Source organism: Sceloporus undulatus, chromosome 6 (assembly GCF_019175285.1).
Source record: "Sceloporus undulatus isolate JIND9_A2432 ecotype Alabama chromosome 6, SceUnd_v1.1, whole genome shotgun sequence".
NCBI classification, from domain to species: Eukaryota; Metazoa; Chordata; class Lepidosauria; order Squamata; family Phrynosomatidae; genus Sceloporus; species Sceloporus undulatus.
Window position 1 is genome coordinate 66,537,004 of NC_056527.1, and position 18,599 is coordinate 66,555,602.

The window sequence follows — 18,599 nt, forward strand, 5'->3', positions numbered from 1 at the left end:
CCCACAACACACTCCAACTCCCAGAATTCCATAGCCTTGAGCCAGAAAAATAATTAAAGTGGTGCCAAACTGGGTTATTCCTCCAGTGTGGATGCAGTCTAATGGAGCCTAATTTTTTCCCATTTGGTTTGGGGATGTCTGCCCTTTGTAGGGCTGGCAGGTGTCTCATGTTGGAAAGGATCTCTCCCATTTGAGGGTTAGAAAGGTTTCCCTGTTATCTAGACACAATAAGCTTGCCTTTTGGGGTGCAGGACCTTCATAAACATGCATGCATCCTGTAGTTTACTGAATAGGATGTCCCCTAAAGCTTGCATTTTGGGGTGCAGGACCTTCATAAAATGCATGCACCATAAGTTTACTGAACTTATACTTAACAAGATGACCCTAAAGCTTGCATTTTGGGGTGCAGGACCTTCATAAAATATATTCATGATATAATTTACTAAACAAGATGCTTCTAGAGCTTGCATTTTGGGGTGTAGGATCTTCATAAAGACAAAAATATATGCATCGTGTTGTTTACTGAACAAGATGCCCCTAAAGCAGTGATTCCCAAACTTTGGTTCTCCAGATGTTTTGGACTTCAGCTCCCAGAATTCCTGGCAGTTTGGGGCTTATGGGAGCTGAAGTCCAAAACACCCGGAGGACCAACATTTGGGAACTACTGCCCTAAGGCTTCCCTTTTGGGGTGTAGGACCTTCCTAAAAACGGCAATGTATGCATCGTGTAGTTTACTGAAGAAGATGAACCCTAAAGCTTGCATTTTGGGGTGTAGGACCTTTATAATGACAGAAATATGTTCACTATGTGGTATACTGAATAAGGTACCCCTAAAGCTTGCATTTTGGGGTGCAGGATCTTCCTAAAGACAGAAATGCATGCATCGTCGAGTCTCCTTCCCTGGAGGTCTTCAAACAAAGGCTGGATGGCCATTTGTCGGGGATGCTTTGATTTGGATTTCCTGCATGGCAGGGGGTTGGACTGGATGGCCCTTGCGGTCTCTTCCAACTCTATGATTCTATGATTGTGTCGTTTTCTAAACAAAATGCCCCCTAAACCTTGCATTTTGGGGTGTAGGACCTTCCTAAAGACAGGAATGCTTGCATCATGTCATTCTGTGGTTCCCAAGCTTTTCTATGCCCCACATGCCTAGGAAAACATTTGATTAACATTCACGCCCTCCTGACAAGAAGTCGTACCCCATTTGAAGATGAAGAAGTCTACGGTAATTTCTAATTTTTGGATCACATATGATACTATGAGTGAACAAATAGAAGTTTTTTAAAAAGCTTTTAATTCAGTGCATAAAGTGCAACTCGAAATCGAGCAATTTGATTCTAATTTATTCAGAAACAAATTGAGTAATTACAAGCTACACACTTTGTTGCGCCCCCTGAGATCTCATATCGCACCCCCAGGGATACAGGCACTCCAGGTTGGGAACCCCTGATGTAATTTATGGATGTAGATAATGTATTTATTTTATAGCTATGGCCTGTTACAGACTGCCAAAATAAAGCTGCTTGGGGTCTCTTTGGAGGTATGCTATTTAAATGATGCATGGGTCCTAAGAGTCCGGAGGTCGCGCCAAAGCCATACTCCGTTCCTAAGCACTGGAGTGCAGCTTTGGTGCAGCTTCCAGATTCTTAGGACCCATGCATCATTTAAACAGCATACCTCCAAAGAGACCCGAAGCAGCTTTATTTTGGCAGTCTGTAACAGGCCTAAGTTAACATATCAATACTTTCAATCGGATACTTAATATTTCATGATTGTCATACCTGCATGTCATGAATTTTGACTCTCTCTTGCTGCTCAGTGTGAAAACCTGGCAACACTGTTTGGAATGGAATATGGGAGAGGTTATTTGAGCTTGTCCTTCACATATTTTATCCCACAAAGAGAAATGTCACCTTCGAAATCATGTACAGAAAGGGAAAGAAAGACCTAGTATTCTGGTAATTGTGAACCATGGACCAATGTAAAAATAGGCAAAGAAAGAAGCCCCATTTTTTAAAGTACTTTTAAAAGTAGGCTGCCAAAATTAATAATTCCTTTCATATTTGAAGGGGACATCCTGTAAGCAAGTGCAAAGAAAGACGATCAAGCAAGCAGAGAAGGAAGAATGAGGTGGGGCTTGTCAAAGGCCGAGTTAGTATGACTTTGCTAGATAAGATAACTGTGACCTGATTTTAAGAGAATTCCTAAATCTGTGAGTAGCAGCTGCAGATGCTGAATTCTTCCAGTTATTAGTTCCAGACTATACATTGGCTTGTGTGTGTCTTCAAGGTGCTTGTTGACTTAAGCAATGCCATGTATTTCATGGGATTTTCTTAGGCAAGGAGTACTCAGAGGTGGCTTTACCAGTTCTCCTGAAAACAGCACTGGGTATTCCTTGACGGTCTACCATCCATGTATTGACCAGAGTTGATGCAAACTGAAGAGAGATGCACATATTCTCACCAGGGATTGTTGCACTATACAGACTGTCCTTCCATAGGTACACAAACAGGTTGCTCATATATTAAAAATGACAGTCCTATTTTTGAAGTATTCAAGTTTTTGTGCAATCAATGCTATATTCACTATACACTCAGGAGAATAAAACAATGCAACACTGCAGTTGTTTTGTGATACCGATGTCAGTATTTCTGCTAGTAAAAGTAATGTGAGAACTACCCTAGAGTGAGTGTGCAGTTATAGCATGGGTCATAGTGACTCATGCTGCAACTTAACACCAAAGGGTTTCGGCTGTCATTTGCATGCAGCTCCCATGAACACATTCTTCTATTCATTGCAGTGGCTGTTGCATTTTCCAGATGGGACAGAGCAGTGTGTCCAGCTATTAACATGGGACAGAATTGACCAAGAAGAATTCTCTTTGTATTTCCTCGACTGGCTGGTAGGGTCATTTGGACAACGATATGCTTCAGCAGCCCCTGTTGTTTTAGACTGAAGACAGTTAAACTAGTATAATCGGCAGGTGCTATTTTAGGCTTCATCAATAGAAGTATAGTGTCTAGATCAGTGAAGTAATACCACTCTATTCTGCCTTGGTCAAGCCTCACCTAGAATACAGTTCAAAAAGCATGTTGACAAACTGAAAGTGACTCCAGAGGAGGGCAATCAACATGGTGAAGGGTCTGGAAAGTATGCCCTATGAAGAAAGACTTAAGGAGCTGGGTATGTTTAGCCTTGAGAAGAGACAGTTAAGGGGTGATATGATAGCCCTGTTTAAGTATTTGAAGGGGTGTCACATTGAAGATGGAGCAAGCTTGTTTTCTGCTGCTCCAGGACTAGAACGGAGAACAATGGATGCAAGCTACAGGAAAAGAGGTTCCAGCTCAACATTAGGAGGAACTTCCTGACAGTAAGGGCTGTTCGACAGTGGAACACATTTCCTCGGAGTGTAGTGGAGTCTCCTTCCTTAGAGGTCTTTAAGCAGAGACTGGATGGCCATCTGTTGGGGCTGTGAATTCATGCATAGCAGGGGGTTGGACTGGATGGCCCTTGTGGTCTCTTCCAACTCTGTGATCCTAAGATGCATGAAACAGTCTAGATTTTTTTTCCTTTCTCAGTTATAGGCTTTAGAAAAAGCCCACCTCTTACTAGGAATTTTTTTAGAGAAATTAGGAAATAGCATGCATTTTTTATTTTTTGGTCTATGTTAACTCTCTTAGGTCTTATACGTGATACAGCAAATCATTCTTAACAGAAGCCTTCTTCAAAAACTGCAGAACACAGTTTATCTTTCAAGTGAGAGGTGAAAGAAGGAATCTGAACACAATTTTCTATGGTGCATTACAGACCGCCCTAAAGCGGGCGGTCTGCCGCCACTGCCATTGGCTGCGGTGGGAAGCCCCAGCGGCCAGACTGCGAGGCTTCCGGCCGCAGCGAAAAAGGAGCTCTGAAATGGCGCACCTTTTTGGCCCCCGGAAGTGGCGCACTCGCGGCATCACTTCCGACGCGCCACGTCTGGACGCTGTGTGTCCAAGACGTAAAAATGGCAGCACCCATGTGGATGGGCGCTGCCATTTAGGATGCACTCCGCATGTGTTGGGAACAGGGCCGGTTAGGAAGGGGCAACCCTTCCTAACCCTACCATGCCCCTTCCTAACCCTAGGACGCACGAAGCGCGTCCTAAATGGCGGTCTGTAACCCGCCTATGTCTAGCTGATTATTCTCTGGGTAACTTTGGCTCTCCCATAATAACCCTTCCATAATCGCAACAACAGGACTGCCTATATCTGCTTTCTTCCCAACCTCAGGAGGTGGAGGATGAACTTCCAAAGTATTTACTCTAGCCTGCAGTTTCTCATTAGTGTTTTACAGCAATAATGTATCAACCTCATTACTTGCAACATGAATTTCCAATATTGACAAGTTGAATGTGATCAACAGAGAACAATGAAGAATAGAAAGAGAGGATGTCTTAATAATCACATTCTCAAGCCTCTCTTTTGAGAAATGTATGCAGATCCTCTGTCACTTCTACTGCCTTCTGTTCCTATTGTTCTTCAATCTCACCATGAAGGAGAAGAGTTGGATATTTCTGAGACTGGAGAGCTCTCTCTCTTTTTTTTAATCAGGTTCTCCTTTTGCCACTGTTAGGACCATGAACAACAGTGGGCTTAGTAACAAAACCAAAATCATATTTGCCTGATTTCTAATGTAAAATGCAAAGATTGAACTGATAATGAGGATTAAATAAACTGAAGGAAACAAAGTAAAGAAAAGAAAGTCCAGTATGAATGCTTTTTAGTTGAAGGGCTGTGCTTATATTCCTTATTTTAGACACACACACACACACACACACACACACATATATATATATGTTTCAAATTTGATCTAAATCTAGGACTAGAGAATATGTGTAGTCATCTTTGTCGTCATTGTGTATTATACCTATGGGGTTGCATGCCAGTGTAGAGCACCTTCTCAGATGTTGTGTGTCTCAGCACTTGGAAATAGTAAGTTAAAATTGCAGGTTGTTTACCCGTGGGTGATGGTCTTCCAAGTGCTCATTTGTACAGTCACACATATGGGTCTCCTCACCTGCAGACATCTTGCAACTTTATTTAGCAGAAGCCCTGCCTACCCCCTCTTAATCATATGCTTAAGGCCCCATTTTGCTTCTGAGCTCAATTCACAGTACAGTAAGAGTTTTGGCATATCGTTGTTATGTGCCTTCAAGTAGACTCCGATGTATGAAAACTCTGTGATAGGATTTTCTTGGCAAGACTTGTTCAGAGGAGATTTGCCATTGCTTTTCTGTTAGTCTGAGAGAATATGACTTGCACAAGGTCACTCAGTGGGTTTCCGTAGCCATGCATGGATTCAAACCCTGGTCTCCATAGCCTGCCGGAAAAGATTGGTCTTTAATACTCTTTTAAATTTGGACAGCGTATTCAACTATCAAATCTCTTCCAGCAGGTCATTCCACTGTCTAGGGGCGGCTGAGGAAAAAGTCCTCTGGCTGACAGTTGTCCAACTAGTCTTGGGACTGACTGGAGTAAATATCTGCCATAGGACCTGAGCGTATAGGGTGGATTATATGGGAGGGGGCAGTCCTTTAGGTAACCTGCACTCAAACCATGTAGGGCTTTAAAAGTCAGAGAATCATAGAGCTGGAATAACCTTGAATGCAATGGTTCCCAACCTTCCTAATGCCGCAACTCTTTAATACAGTTCCCCATATTCTGTTGACCCCCAACCATAGCATTATTTTTCATCACTACATGCAAATGTGTGTTTTCTGATAGTCTTAGGCGACCCCTGTGAAAGGGTTGTTTGACCCCCCAAAGGGGTCCCGACCCACAGGTTGGGGACCACTGCTTTAATGGAAAATTGAAGAAGAAATAGAAAATGGAGAAGAAGGGAAAAGTCTGTCTTGGCCACCGGGATTAACAAAATTTAGTTTGTTCTGTTTCATCTGATTTTTGCCCCACTTTGGCTATCATTAGAAACAGGCAAACCAATATCAAAACAATTGTTACTGTTTATAGGAATTTTATAGGTTAAAGACATTTCCTAGTGACCTCAGGCCTATTCCTGCTCTGTTGCAATGTAGCAACTGTGAATTAAACAGCTCTGCTTTGGGTGTTCCCCATCTTACGAACAGTTGATCCCTTAGAACTGCATTCATTACCCATTCATGTAAACATGTTTTCCTGCTCAAGCAGTCTGTAAGGGTAATTTTTTTCTCTTGCAAAATGAATCATTATCAGCTAGGTGTGACTGTGGATGCACCAGTACCAAAGAAGTTGAGTCAGCTAGAGCAGCAATCAGGATTGGATGCCATACTGCAGGTTCAGGTAACCAAACTACCATCATATTGTCTGTTGCAATCTTATCTTTAATAGCAGTAGAAAAGGTTTATGTAATTTGAATTGTAGTGTGCATTAAAATTGTTTCCAACTTATGATATATGCTGTCCTAAGACAAGCCAACTATGTGCTTTCCTTGGAAATATTTGTTCAGAGGGGGTTTAGCTTCCTCAAGATCACCCAGTGGGTTTCCATGGTTGACCATGGATTTGAACCCTGTTCTCCAGTATCATAGTTCAGTGTTCAAACCACTACACCATGCTAGCAGTCTCATTTTGAATGTCATGAGTAATTGCAGTGCATTGATGTGCATCTTAGATTCTTCCTGGACTGTTAGCTTTGAATCTGATAATCTACCACAACTTGTATTCAATACATTTGCAGTGGAGCTGTTTTTCATCCATAGGTGGACTCCATATTTAACCCCCCCCCCAAAAAAAAAACAGCCTTAGTCTGGATGCTAAGTAGTTCCTACCAACTAGCATACTTGTTAGTTTCAAGAGTTGGCAGCCTTCATCAAAATCACCCACTTGTGCATTGTAAAGTTTTGTATGTTGTATAACTCAACAATATTGATAACTAACAAGATGTCTCACAATTACGATGTGAGGAGATGTTAAGCATTTTGCACAATATAAGTGTTAAAAGAACTAATAACCCTGATACTGTTACAGGAATGGACAATCCTGACTATGTTAGGCTTTGGAGTACAAGCAGTTTATGGAGGGATTGTTTGACAAACTCACAGGATACAGGGGTGTCCAAAGGTGTGAGGTGCCAGGTGATGTTGACATCCCTCCGAATCAAAAAGTCATAAGGCTTCAACCCAACAAGCCCTTGCTTTACTATACATTGGCAGGTGTAGAAGAATACATTCTTGATATGTAAGTGCCAAATCTGGGAATCTTGTAGAAACTGAGGCTATGCCTCCAAGATCCTCCAACTCACATTGTAATGTTGTCTTAAATGAGGAACTGGTCAGATGGAGATCCCAATGAATTAAGGAACTATATATATATATCACTTTTCTCTGTCTCAGACTGTTACAAAGGGGCAGGCAAGTGAAATTATACACCTTGATGAACAACAGTGTTATTGGAGAGCAGTGTAGAATAGCAACAATGTACCTCACTTCACCTCATTTTGAACACAGAGTGATCTACAGTATTTTCAGACTAGCAAAATAACAGTAAACTTTTCCATCTCATTCTTTCTGACCTCCCTCCTTTTCCTGGATGCTGCCTCCTAGCTTACCTGGGGGAGATGTCCATAATGGTATAGTAATGCTGATCAATTTGTCCATAGAAAGGATTTATTTTGGGCGGAACAGACAGGCAGGAAAAAGCGGCTTGACCCTGCTTTTTCCAAAGCGGGCCAAAACCCTGCTGCCTGCATGTCCCACTCCCAAGGCAGGCTAAATAACCATGGGCTGACCATACAGCATGGTATCAAGCCACACTGCTGGGTAGATTTTTTGTTACATCCCCACCAATATGCATGCCATCGCACAAACACACTGCCTGCAGCCATGTACCTCTTATGTCCCCCAATGCCATCCATTGCATGGCCTCCTCTGTGATTGGCCACACATTTGCCAGGTGATCATCTGCTGCTTCAGGGCATCAGGGTGTCAGTGATACAGTGGCAAAGCCTAATCATGGAGACGCCGTCTACATGATCCCTTCACTCTCCTTCACCACATGCACCCCTGTTGGTTGTCTGGTTTGTGTATGTTGTCATTACGTCCATTGAGGTTGTCACACTTTCATTTCATTGCTTTGTTGTGCCCTGCACTCATGCTGGGAGATTTATATGCAGACACAAAGATGCACATTTTCTGCCTTGAGTTGGACTATCCCAGCCTTTTTTGCCTCTGATTTTGAGCCCCAGAGTGTTGCTTTGGTCCAGTTCCCAGCCACTTTCAAGGTGTTCACCATCTAAACGCCCCACTTTCAAAGCGGCTGGAAACTGCTTTATTTTGCCCACCTGTTTCACCTTTCATTGTTCAGAAATTGGGACTGTGCTTGCTTTAAGGATGTGTGAGCGTCACTCTTAAGAAACTTTCCTGATATTTACCTAGTTCTTTAGCCCGAAAGAGAGGAGAATTGAGTCAAGGTTCAAGATTTTAATTTTAATACCACCAGGGAACCACAGTAAATTGCATTACACTGTTTTTGTCCAGGCTAAAAAGGACTGAAAGTTTTCAAGGCTGTTTTTCTAAAACTCCCTAGGTTAATACACTGTGTCCCAGGAAACCTGTTTTATTGTATGAAAAATCTACTTTAACAAAAACTCTGTCCTTGTCTAATGCAGCAGAAAGTAAGGTTGAGGAACTGTGGCAGCAATGTTCTTTCATACTAATTTAGATCAGGCTTGAAAGGGTATGTGAAATGAATATGAATTAGTCATTATTGGTGCTTTTGCCAAGAGCAGTCTATTTCACAAGCTATTGACTATATAATTTGATAGAGATAATGGGGCTTTTAAGATAACAAAACTAGAACATGTTTGTAAAATACACACTTGACAGTATTTGGACATCTGAAACTGAAGGTTTAGCTCAGTACCCTGACTTAGAGGCCACTTTTCCTTTATGCCATATTGAAAAAATAAAGTCAATTAAACTTGGTCAGGTTCAGAGTTGGATTAGTTAACCAACCTATTTATAAAGTCCTCTCCTCCCAGGACACTTCCATATTAAAATCTTTTGTTCTGCTCTTGAGAACATAATATAATTTGAAAAGTTTGTATTTATTTTAAATTCTCCAGTTTAAAATAAGCTATGTTGTAAGCTAAACTCTTGCAAATACTCACCAAACAGGCAAACTGTTTGGCAAACTCAAATGCACAGTATACTTTTTGCAAGCTTTCAAAACTCCAATGGCATCTTCTTCAGGCAAGATGTTACAAACCAAACAGAAGAAAAATTGGAGATGTTAGTAAGATGTTGTTTCCGTCCTTAGTTCTGTCCTTAGTTGCAAATACTGTATATCTAAAAAAAGTGAAAGTTGATGAAAGCCACTGATGCCCTAAATTTCTTATAAATATGTTATCTAAGATATTAACAGGAAAAAAAACTTGCAGATTTCCCCCCTCCTTCCATTAATTCTTATCTGCCTTGTAGGCCCTAGATAACTCACCCCTAGCTTAAAAGGAAGAAGGAGGAGGAGGAGGGGACCAAATTTTTCAGTGTCTTTGGCTGGTTGCTTGGAAATAATTATTTCTTTCCACAGACCCTGAGATAGGCGACTGTTCTGAAAACAGCTTCTTGGTGTACAAGAGGGATAGGTTTATGTCAGTGTTTCTGATAATATGTTTACTGGATCTTTTTTGACTTGCAGCTTTACCCAGTTTCAGAAGGTTTTTTTAAAAAAGCAATTTCCCCACCTGTATTCTAAAGCTAAACCACGTGCTTTTTCTGAATATAGGGGCAATACAGACCGGCACTTTGTGTCAGCCTGTAATTGGGCCATGGTGCAGCGTCCAGGCGCTGGATGCCGTGACTCTGCCCCTTCATACCATGATGCCACGCACCCTTCTAGACGGTGTGTGGTATCATGGCGCGGCCCTGATGCTGCATCTAGACGATGTAGCACCAAAAGGGCATCACAAAGCCACGCCACCATACCTGTGATGCCCTTTAGAAGGCGCAAAAGGTGCCCTAATTCGAGATTCCGTTTTGTGCTCTCTAGAGGCCAGATCGGGGCTGCAGCCTTTGGTTGCTACAACTCCGATCTGGCCAGTATTGGTGCAGCTGCAGACCACCCCTTCGGGGTGGTCTGTATAGCCCCATATTCATTGGGTTATAAGGTGGCCATATGTTCTATTTTACAGAAGAAGTTGCTCTGTTTTAAGACTTGTCAGAGGACACACTTCTATTTGCAAGAATCATCAGCTGAAAGGGCCAGTCTACCTCAAGTTGAAAGATGAACCGTAGGAAGAAGAGGGAGTATGAAGTTGCCTATCAGCAGTTAGCAACAAGCCAGCTGATGACAAATCATATAGGTCACCATATCGGTATTCCCCAGTGTGGGCAGATGCGTTGTATTTCTCTTTATAGTCATTTTAATTTATATGTGTGTGTGTGTGTGAGAGAGAGAGAGAGAGACAGAGAGAGAGAGAGAGAGTTATTGTGGTGTAGTGGTATGAATGTTAGATTATGACTCTGGAGACCAGGGTTTGAATCCTTGCTCAGTCATGGAACCCCGCTGGCTGACCTTGACAAGTCAGACTCTCTCACCTATGAGGAAGGCAAATGCAAACCCCCTCTGAACAAATCTTGCCCGCATCCATGATAGATTCGCCTTAGGATCACCATAGGTTGGAAACAGCTTGAAGGTAGACAACAACAATAACAACATATATGTGTACACTGATACGAGATTGCCAGTTAGAGGATTAGACTATAAATTGATATTTTGGCAGGAATCCTGTGCACATTAAATTAGGAGTAACCAATGTAAAACATTGTGGGACTTATTTCTGTATGTGCATGCATAGGCTTGCATGGTTAATATTATACCACTTAGTTACTATTTCCCCCATGCCCACCAAAATCCTAGGACCTTTCACTTGCTAGCAGACTATGAATTTTCCCCAATTCATCACAGACCTACAACTCTCTAGCTTTTCTTAGAAAAGGAAAAGTTTTTGAACTATTTAGATTGCAATCCTATGCACACTCCTTGACCCACTGGGATCAGGGAGACATACTGTATTTCTCAGTCAGTGGGAATTACTTCTTTGGAAGCATGTGCAGATCTTCACAATTAAAGTTTGCAATGTGGTTGTGTCTTTAGTCCAGGGTTAGGGCACTTGTGACCTTTCAGGTGTTGTTGGACTTGAACCCCCATCGGCCCTCACCATTGAGTATGCTGGCGAAGGTGGATAGGATCTGTAGTTGATCACAGTTCTTTTGCCCAGCTGAGATTGTAGCACAGTACCTGTTGTCCTGTGCTTAATTAAAAAATAATCTCCCGTGGAATCTGCTTCCCAGTAAACATACAATACAGCTGCACATCTTATGGCTTGTTAAAATGACAATGATTTATAGATGCTCACAAGTTTCTACATGCTGTAAGTGAAATTTCAGTTTTAAGTTACACTGTTTGGCATTCATATTCCCCATTGCTATTCTCCCTGTAATAAATATGACTGTAGCAAGTACAGGCGAGAACTAGGGGCTGTCCCAGTGTCTGTTTTGGAGATGCCTGGCTTAGATAGTATAATCTAATTATACTGTCACATATGCTGCTATTAGACAGTATTACCAAAGTGCTTTGTTGAAAGACCCCACTTATAAAGCACAGGGGATGGGGGAGAAGTATAGTAAAACTCTTAAGAGGACTGAGCAGAGAGCTGATTTGACAAATAAACAGTGTCTACTTCCACATATTAAATATCCTTGCATTTTACTTTGGGAATCTAAACATTATTTTATATATCCAAGTTGGTAATATAACACCAAGTTGGTATATATATATATATTCAAGTTGGTATATATCCATTTAAAGCCAGTTAATTTTAAAAATACTGGCACTTTTTTCTCCTTTTCTCCCTCCTTCCTTTCACCTTTTTGACTATTTCTTTGAAAACATCCCACATATGTTATTCTTTATGTATGGCATACTACATTGCTATAGTACAAGTCCCAAAAAGTTGTTGTGGGGCTGTTTGTTTTGTTTTTCTGCAAGCCACTGAGTTGAGCCCCTTTGGAGAGAAGTAATCTGAGCATTTTTGTCATGTTAACATTTATGTACTTGGACATTGTATGCAAACTGAGGATGACACTGTTTGGGGTGGTCACTCTTTGCCAATCTCTAGACCCCAAAGTATGCTTGACCCCATCTTATGCTTGACCTCACTGCCTCAGGAGCCTGTCTTGCATGGTCACCATGAATGTTTGCATTCACAGTGTGAAATGTGTAGCTCTTGTTGAATCAGCTTTATAAATGTAAATGTACTTCATATGATTGAACGGAATAAATGAAAAATAAAACCAGGTGCTTGTTACACAACAATCTGCTACAGAGAATGCTGGTGTCTGTCACTTTAGAACTGGGGTTGGAAAAACCAATATTGAACAGATGGCATCAGTTAAATATGAACAATTGTATTATCCACTCGAGGAAGTAAAGATCAAAGAAGCTACATTTTGTTTGACTGACATAAATGGAGATGATTAAAGGAGCATTTGTGAACTATAATACAAGTGTATGTGAGTTGTAGTCGTGTTGCCCTTTAAATCAAGCTGGAAGAAAACAGCTTCTTTTTGCAGAATGCCACTTGATGAGTAGTCATTAATCCTTGTTTATTTTTTAGATGATATTAAAGTGAATACATATCCTATGAACATTATAAGAGACATGTATCTACTGTGTTTTATGGATGCCTTTTAGCATTATTATTTGTGTTAGCAATGGTACTTCAGTTTTACAGTGCACCCATGCCATACATGGGTGCACTACATGTGTCTTCAAGCTTACGCTAAAGCCACGCAATAAAACATATGGCGTGCATGTCAGTGGTGCATGCGCCGCCTCGATCATACACCTCATTGTTTTCAGTGGGGCTTGAGCATATGTGGAATTCCCCTTACGCATAAGGGAAGGGCTCACTGTATTATGTTCTGATGGCAGACAGAATACATTGGGCTTGTATTTGACTAAACATTGATGCTAAAAACACAACTGGCTTTTGCATATGGATACTTGTGCTCTGGCATCATGTTAATGTTCGCAGTTGTTGATCGTTGTTCACAGCTGTATCTTTTTGAAAGGTAATGCATTATATATATTGCTAAACTATGCAACCAGCGGCTAGATACTGTGTTGTCAGTCGTAGAATACAACATTTAAATTAGTAGGCAAAGAAGTCAGCAACAGAATACTGGGGGAACCAAGCGGTTTTGGGGAAGGAATTAAATTGACAATTTGGTGGTGAGTTGGGGCTATCCTATAGTCAGTTGCTCCTAGAATTGCTCTTTCCTTTTGTTAAGAGGGAGTTCTAGTAAAGCATGGAGTTAGGCTTTTGTGATTGCACATTTTGATTCCCTCAACAAAAGTATCTCCTCATGATGAATTTTGGATTTTGGAGTTGTTGGATTTTTTATGACCAACACAGCTACCTCTGCAGCGTTTTAAAATTAGAAGATGCTGAATCGATCTGCTGAGAAGAGGGTGCCTACATTTTCAGGAAATGGACATCGTATAATAAATTGAGACTTGCTTTTCTGTTGCTTCCCCACCCCCCAATAAAAAAACTCACCAAGGACATAGGGTGCTTAACTAGGGGGCTGTACATACGGGTGCAGCATTGCCACAGCAACCAAATGGCACAGGAACGCTGTGCAGCAAAAAAGGAGCCGGCTAGACCAATGCAGCCCTTATGATGCCGCTTCCTGTAAGAGACGTGTGGGCGCTCAGACGCCCACATGTCATCTATATGCCCTGTGTGGGCACCACCTGCACATTATATGGCTCGGGAGCGTGCGGTTGGTGCGCAGTCTCTAGCCCTACTTCTGCCGCCAGGACACCACTTCCTGATGGTGTGTACCAGCCCTAGGCTTCATCTGATGTGCTTGGTCTGTTCCAATGCCTAAATTTGACTTCAGACCAGATGCTACTGAGACAGAGGTCCAAAACACACTGAAGAAGCAATTCAGTTTGAGACCACTTTAACTGCCCTGGCTGAGTGCTAGGTAATTCTGGGAACTCTTTGTTTTGTGACTTGTGAAACATTACGCCTTCTCTGTTAGAGAGCTCTGGTTCTACAATAAACTCCAGTTCCCAGGATTCCCTAGCACTGAGCCAGGGCAATTAAAGTGGTGTTAAAGTGGATTATTTCTGCAGTGTGTTTTCGACCAGAGAGAGACTGGTGGTTCCCAAACTTTGATCCTCTAGGTGTTTTGTTGGACTTCAACTCCCAGATGGCCTAATGAGCTTGGCTAACAGTCAGGAATTCTGGGTGCTGAAGTCTAAAACATCTGAAGGGCCAAAGTTGAGGAACTGCTGGGCCAGTTGCCCAATTATGTCATGATGGCCTGAGGCCTCATACTGGGTACAGGTAAATACAGTTCTTAGAGAGATGGGTACTTTATAAGGTCAAATGAAGAAGCTAAACTTCACTATCTGTATTCCCAGTTATCTTACAGCCATAAGGATAGCCTCACATTTCATCCACATAAGCTTCCTATAATATCTCAAAGCAAGTATGTTAATGCTGTTTTTTTTAAAGAAAATTTTTATTTTTTTTGTGGCAAATTATATTACATATACTGGACCAATTGAGATAATGTTGTCATTATAAGTAAGTGGTTTTTAGTCACATATTTGATACAACAAGAAACACTACTTCCATTTACTTGATGAATCGTGCAGTACATATCAGGATGAACAGAAGAAAGATATAGGAGTAGATCTCACTGTGATTTGTAATCATCTCGCTGTAAACAGGACACCATCATTTTCCCCCTCTGCATGCTATCTTACCATCTTTGCCAGATGAGGAAGCCTTTGAGCTTCCAAAGTTAGTGTGACGTATTTTGAGACAGTTGGACAACTGATAAAGGTTATCACCCCAAGATGGGTTTTGGATTTTGTTTTTATGGAAGGTCAATGATAGTGTTAGGACCCATTCTTACTTACATTTAAACTGGCTTGTGAATCGTGTTGACACTGGGTGGCTGAATGGATCGAAGCTAATGCTTAGTTCCCACTATAGAAGCGAATTTAGACCTTAGACTATGTAGTTCCCACTAGTTTGTTTGTGCTGCAACTCATGGGGGACCAGGTTTTCTGGGCTTGTAGATCCTGCGGCTCCCCCTGCAAATTGGTTGAACTCCAAGTCCCATCAAAGAGGGGCTTCAGGAGGCAGAGCCTGGGGAGGGGGCAAGGAATGTTCAAAAGGGCCCCTTGGCTCTGGGAGAAATCCTCCACCTGGCTCTGCTCCCGAAGGTCGCACTGGGCTCCTCCAGCCCTCCCAACCCAGGATTCCTTGGGGGAGACGGGGAGGCTGGGAGTCAAAGAAAAGGTAACCCTCCAGCACTCTCTGGGGTCCCAGTCCCACATGGTCGGAACCCGGAAGCATCCCCAGGTGGAGGTCTCCCCCCTGTCCTTCCTGTGGTGCCCACCTGGTCAGCGAAGTCCTCGGTGAAGCTAATGAGGTCACTGTGCCCCAAGGCCGAGGCGGCTGCAGACATGGCCGGACAAGTGAGCGTTTGGTCAGTGAGGCTCACAGTCTCCTGCTCCGATGAAGCGATGGAGGAGTATAGTGGAGAGGTGACTTTCCCAAAGCAACCAAGGACAGCTCCCAGTGAGTGTAACTTTAGCGGGATGCGATGCAGATCCGTCATTCACACTTGAACATGTTTCTGAATTGCTTCTTTTTAAAAGAATCACCAAAAACTAGTGTTTGGAAAGAGCAAGGGTTTTGGGTTTGTCTCGCTTCCGAGCAATTCCAGACAATCGCAGTCGCATCTGAAACCGTTTCCAATGGGGATAAGGCATATATACAACGATCAGCAATTCGCTTTAAATCATAGTGGGAACGAGCCCTTAGAATGTTATAATTTTTGTGGTTGATAAACTCAGCCATCCTAACTTGAAGGGACAGGGGAAGAGATTATGCCTAATACTGTAATATATTAGAGATGCTATGAGTTCCCTCTGGTGGCTGATATACAAGATAGCAAATTCTTTTCATTCAAATTCAAAATAGACTGATTTAATTAAGCTATGTAGAACTCTTAATTAGGCAGGAAAGAATCCTAGTTTTCTGTTGCCAGTGTTACCCCTTGCTACTGTTCCTGCCAGGTAGCGCAACTTATTGGTATTTGGCACATTTAGTGTAACCCACTCTATGGAAAATAATGACAAAATTCAGAGATAACACCAGTAGTAATGCTGCCAACAGCATAGTCTCATGCTTTCTGGGGTAATATAGTCCCATCATCATGGAAAAGGAGTATCTTGGTGGGATTTGCCATATATTATGCATTCTGTTGAGGATGTAAGAACAATTGAACAGATTTTAAATTTGGTGAAATGTAAATAAATAATGACCCTGAGGAATATGAAAGTGAGCCATTCATCTTCTGCTTTAAGAAATCTTGTGACTCACAGCTTCCGGAGCCCATGATGCATGCCTTCAGAGTATCATGCCTCCAGAACATCATGCTGGCCCTATCAAGTTGCAGATGGTCAGTGGATGCCATCCTTGCCCTATGGAAAATAATGACAATCAACATAAGTAGTCTCTGGTCCCAAACACACTGCAGAAATAATCCCATTTGAGGAATTTTCCTCAAATGAATGGCATACTTCTTTGTAATCATAAGACATTTTATGATTTGCAAACAACACTCTGCATTTGCTCATTTGATGCATTCTTTCTTGAAAGTTTTCCTAAATGATAAACAGTTTTAACAAGCAGAGAAGAGATGTTTAACTGAAAAAGAAGCCCTCTGACATGACAGTTTTTATTACAACAAACTATATTTCAGCAATAAGAGGACCTAATTCAAGCTCTGAAAAGGGAAAAGAGTTGTTTTTGAAAAGCTATGTTTTAACAAAACAAGTTAGACATTCCATATTTAAACAGGGAGCATATCTCATTTCAGTGTTACTTAGGAATACTTGCTTGCAATTCCTTGATACCCAGTTGCTGTTCTTTATTGATAACAAGGTAGTTAGTTGCACCCTTGTGCTTATCTTGACTGGTCAAAAGCACAAAACTGGGGCACATTCTTATCTCTTTATTACAGAAAACGTGTAGAAAGTGGCAAATTTCTTGCAAAGCAGAGAGTTAGAACTGAATGGTGAGGTTTTTACTGTTTATTAATGTACCACTTACTAAACAATACCTCAAAATTGTTTTCATGTCCAACTCTTGGTATAATTCTATAGGCAGATGTACATCTTTTGTGGCCTTTCAGTCTAAACCCATGAAGGATTACCCCATTCCCCACCCTTCTTTCCTACATAGCAGGGGGTTGGACTGGATGGCCCTTGTGGTCTCTTCCAAGATTCTAGATATGTGCTCATTTCTTTCCCTGACTTACTTGATGTTGTGTTCTGTCTTGACGCTCCCCTCCTTCTTTACTCTGTCACCCAGTCGTTGCTGGATTGGAGGAATAGATGGAAAGTTGCAGAATACAGACAATTATTTACAGAACTAGTAACTAATCAGAATGTGCTTACTTCTGGCCTCGCCATTTTATGACAGTTTTCCTCATAGACCAGGCCCTGATGTATGATAAAATATTCCTTATCTCTTAGCAGGATGTTCCAGGCAGCTGTAAATTCTCAGAGGAACTGAAAACATCAAGAGTGTGCAGGAGAACTTTTATGTCTCGGCCTGGGGAGGCTACCAACAGATAAACTGGAAAGTTGTTTTCACCTGTTAATATTACAAGTAAGTTTTTACACAGGGAAGGCTTTCTTAATTGAGGGAAACAATTACTTTGTAGATGTTCTTTGTGGAATATAAGAGGGAGGAAAGCTGGATTAAGAAGCTGTGAAAAATCTATCCAGAGTCTTTGGCAGGGGCAGGGGATTCATATGGCGTTTAATATGTTATTGACTGCAACTCTCAGCATTCTGTACCATTGCCTGTGTTGGCTAGGGCTCATGGAATTTGCAGTCACTCAATGTTTGCAAGACGACTTGATTCCTGTCCCTTCTTAGAAAACATATTGGAGACACTCCAGCTAAAAGTAAGGCAGAAGTGTCACAGAATTCATTGCATAGGATCACTGTGTGAAGCTACAGTACACTCACAATAGGATAAACTCCATAGAATACAACATGGCTTAAATCGCATAGGATTGTACTGTTAAAAGTGTGTGTGTGTGTATGTGCCCTCAAGTTGTCTGTTAACTTATGCCAGCCCCATGAATTCCATAGCGTTTGTTAGGCAAGGAATAGACAGAGGTGGTTTTCCCAGTTCCTTCTTCTGAAATATAGCCCATGAAACCTGAATTCGTTGACAGTCACCCATCTAAGTACTAAACAGGCCTATCCTGCTCAGCTTCCAAGATCACATGGGATCTGATGCCTTTAGGGTATTTAGGCCAGTTAAGTGTAAGCTTAATTTTTTATATTAAAATCAGTGGGATAACAACAGGTTACATTTTTCTGGGATTGTGCCTCCTGGAATTTTCTGGGATTGTGCTATGCCCATGTACAAAACTGACTCCTTTTGTAAGACTTAGTCAACGGTGGCAGTGGAGGCTGTCCCCCACCTTTTGGTCCCTGGGCAGGGTGAATAGTAAAT

The 18,599-nt window shown here is 41.7% G+C and overlaps 1 protein-coding gene across 20 annotated transcripts in view; it reads left to right on the forward strand.

Annotated features, from left to right (window-relative positions):
* BLVRA (biliverdin reductase A) overlaps positions 1–18,599 on the forward strand; it is a 45,888-nt gene that overhangs the window by 12,261 nt on the left and 15,028 nt on the right. For 3 of the 20 annotated variants that reach the window (XM_042476318.1, XM_042476317.1, XM_042476332.1), the window contains exons 2-3: positions 6,228–6,314; positions 17,606–17,738. The gene's annotated coding sequence lies outside the window, so the exon portion shown is untranslated. Of the gene's footprint in view, positions 1–1,153; positions 1,226–2,069; positions 2,131–2,800; positions 2,903–6,227; positions 6,315–17,602; positions 17,739–18,599 lie in introns of those variants that run through there. The other 17 variants (XM_042476337.1, XM_042476319.1, XM_042476336.1 and 14 more) reach the window with 11 other exon arrangements.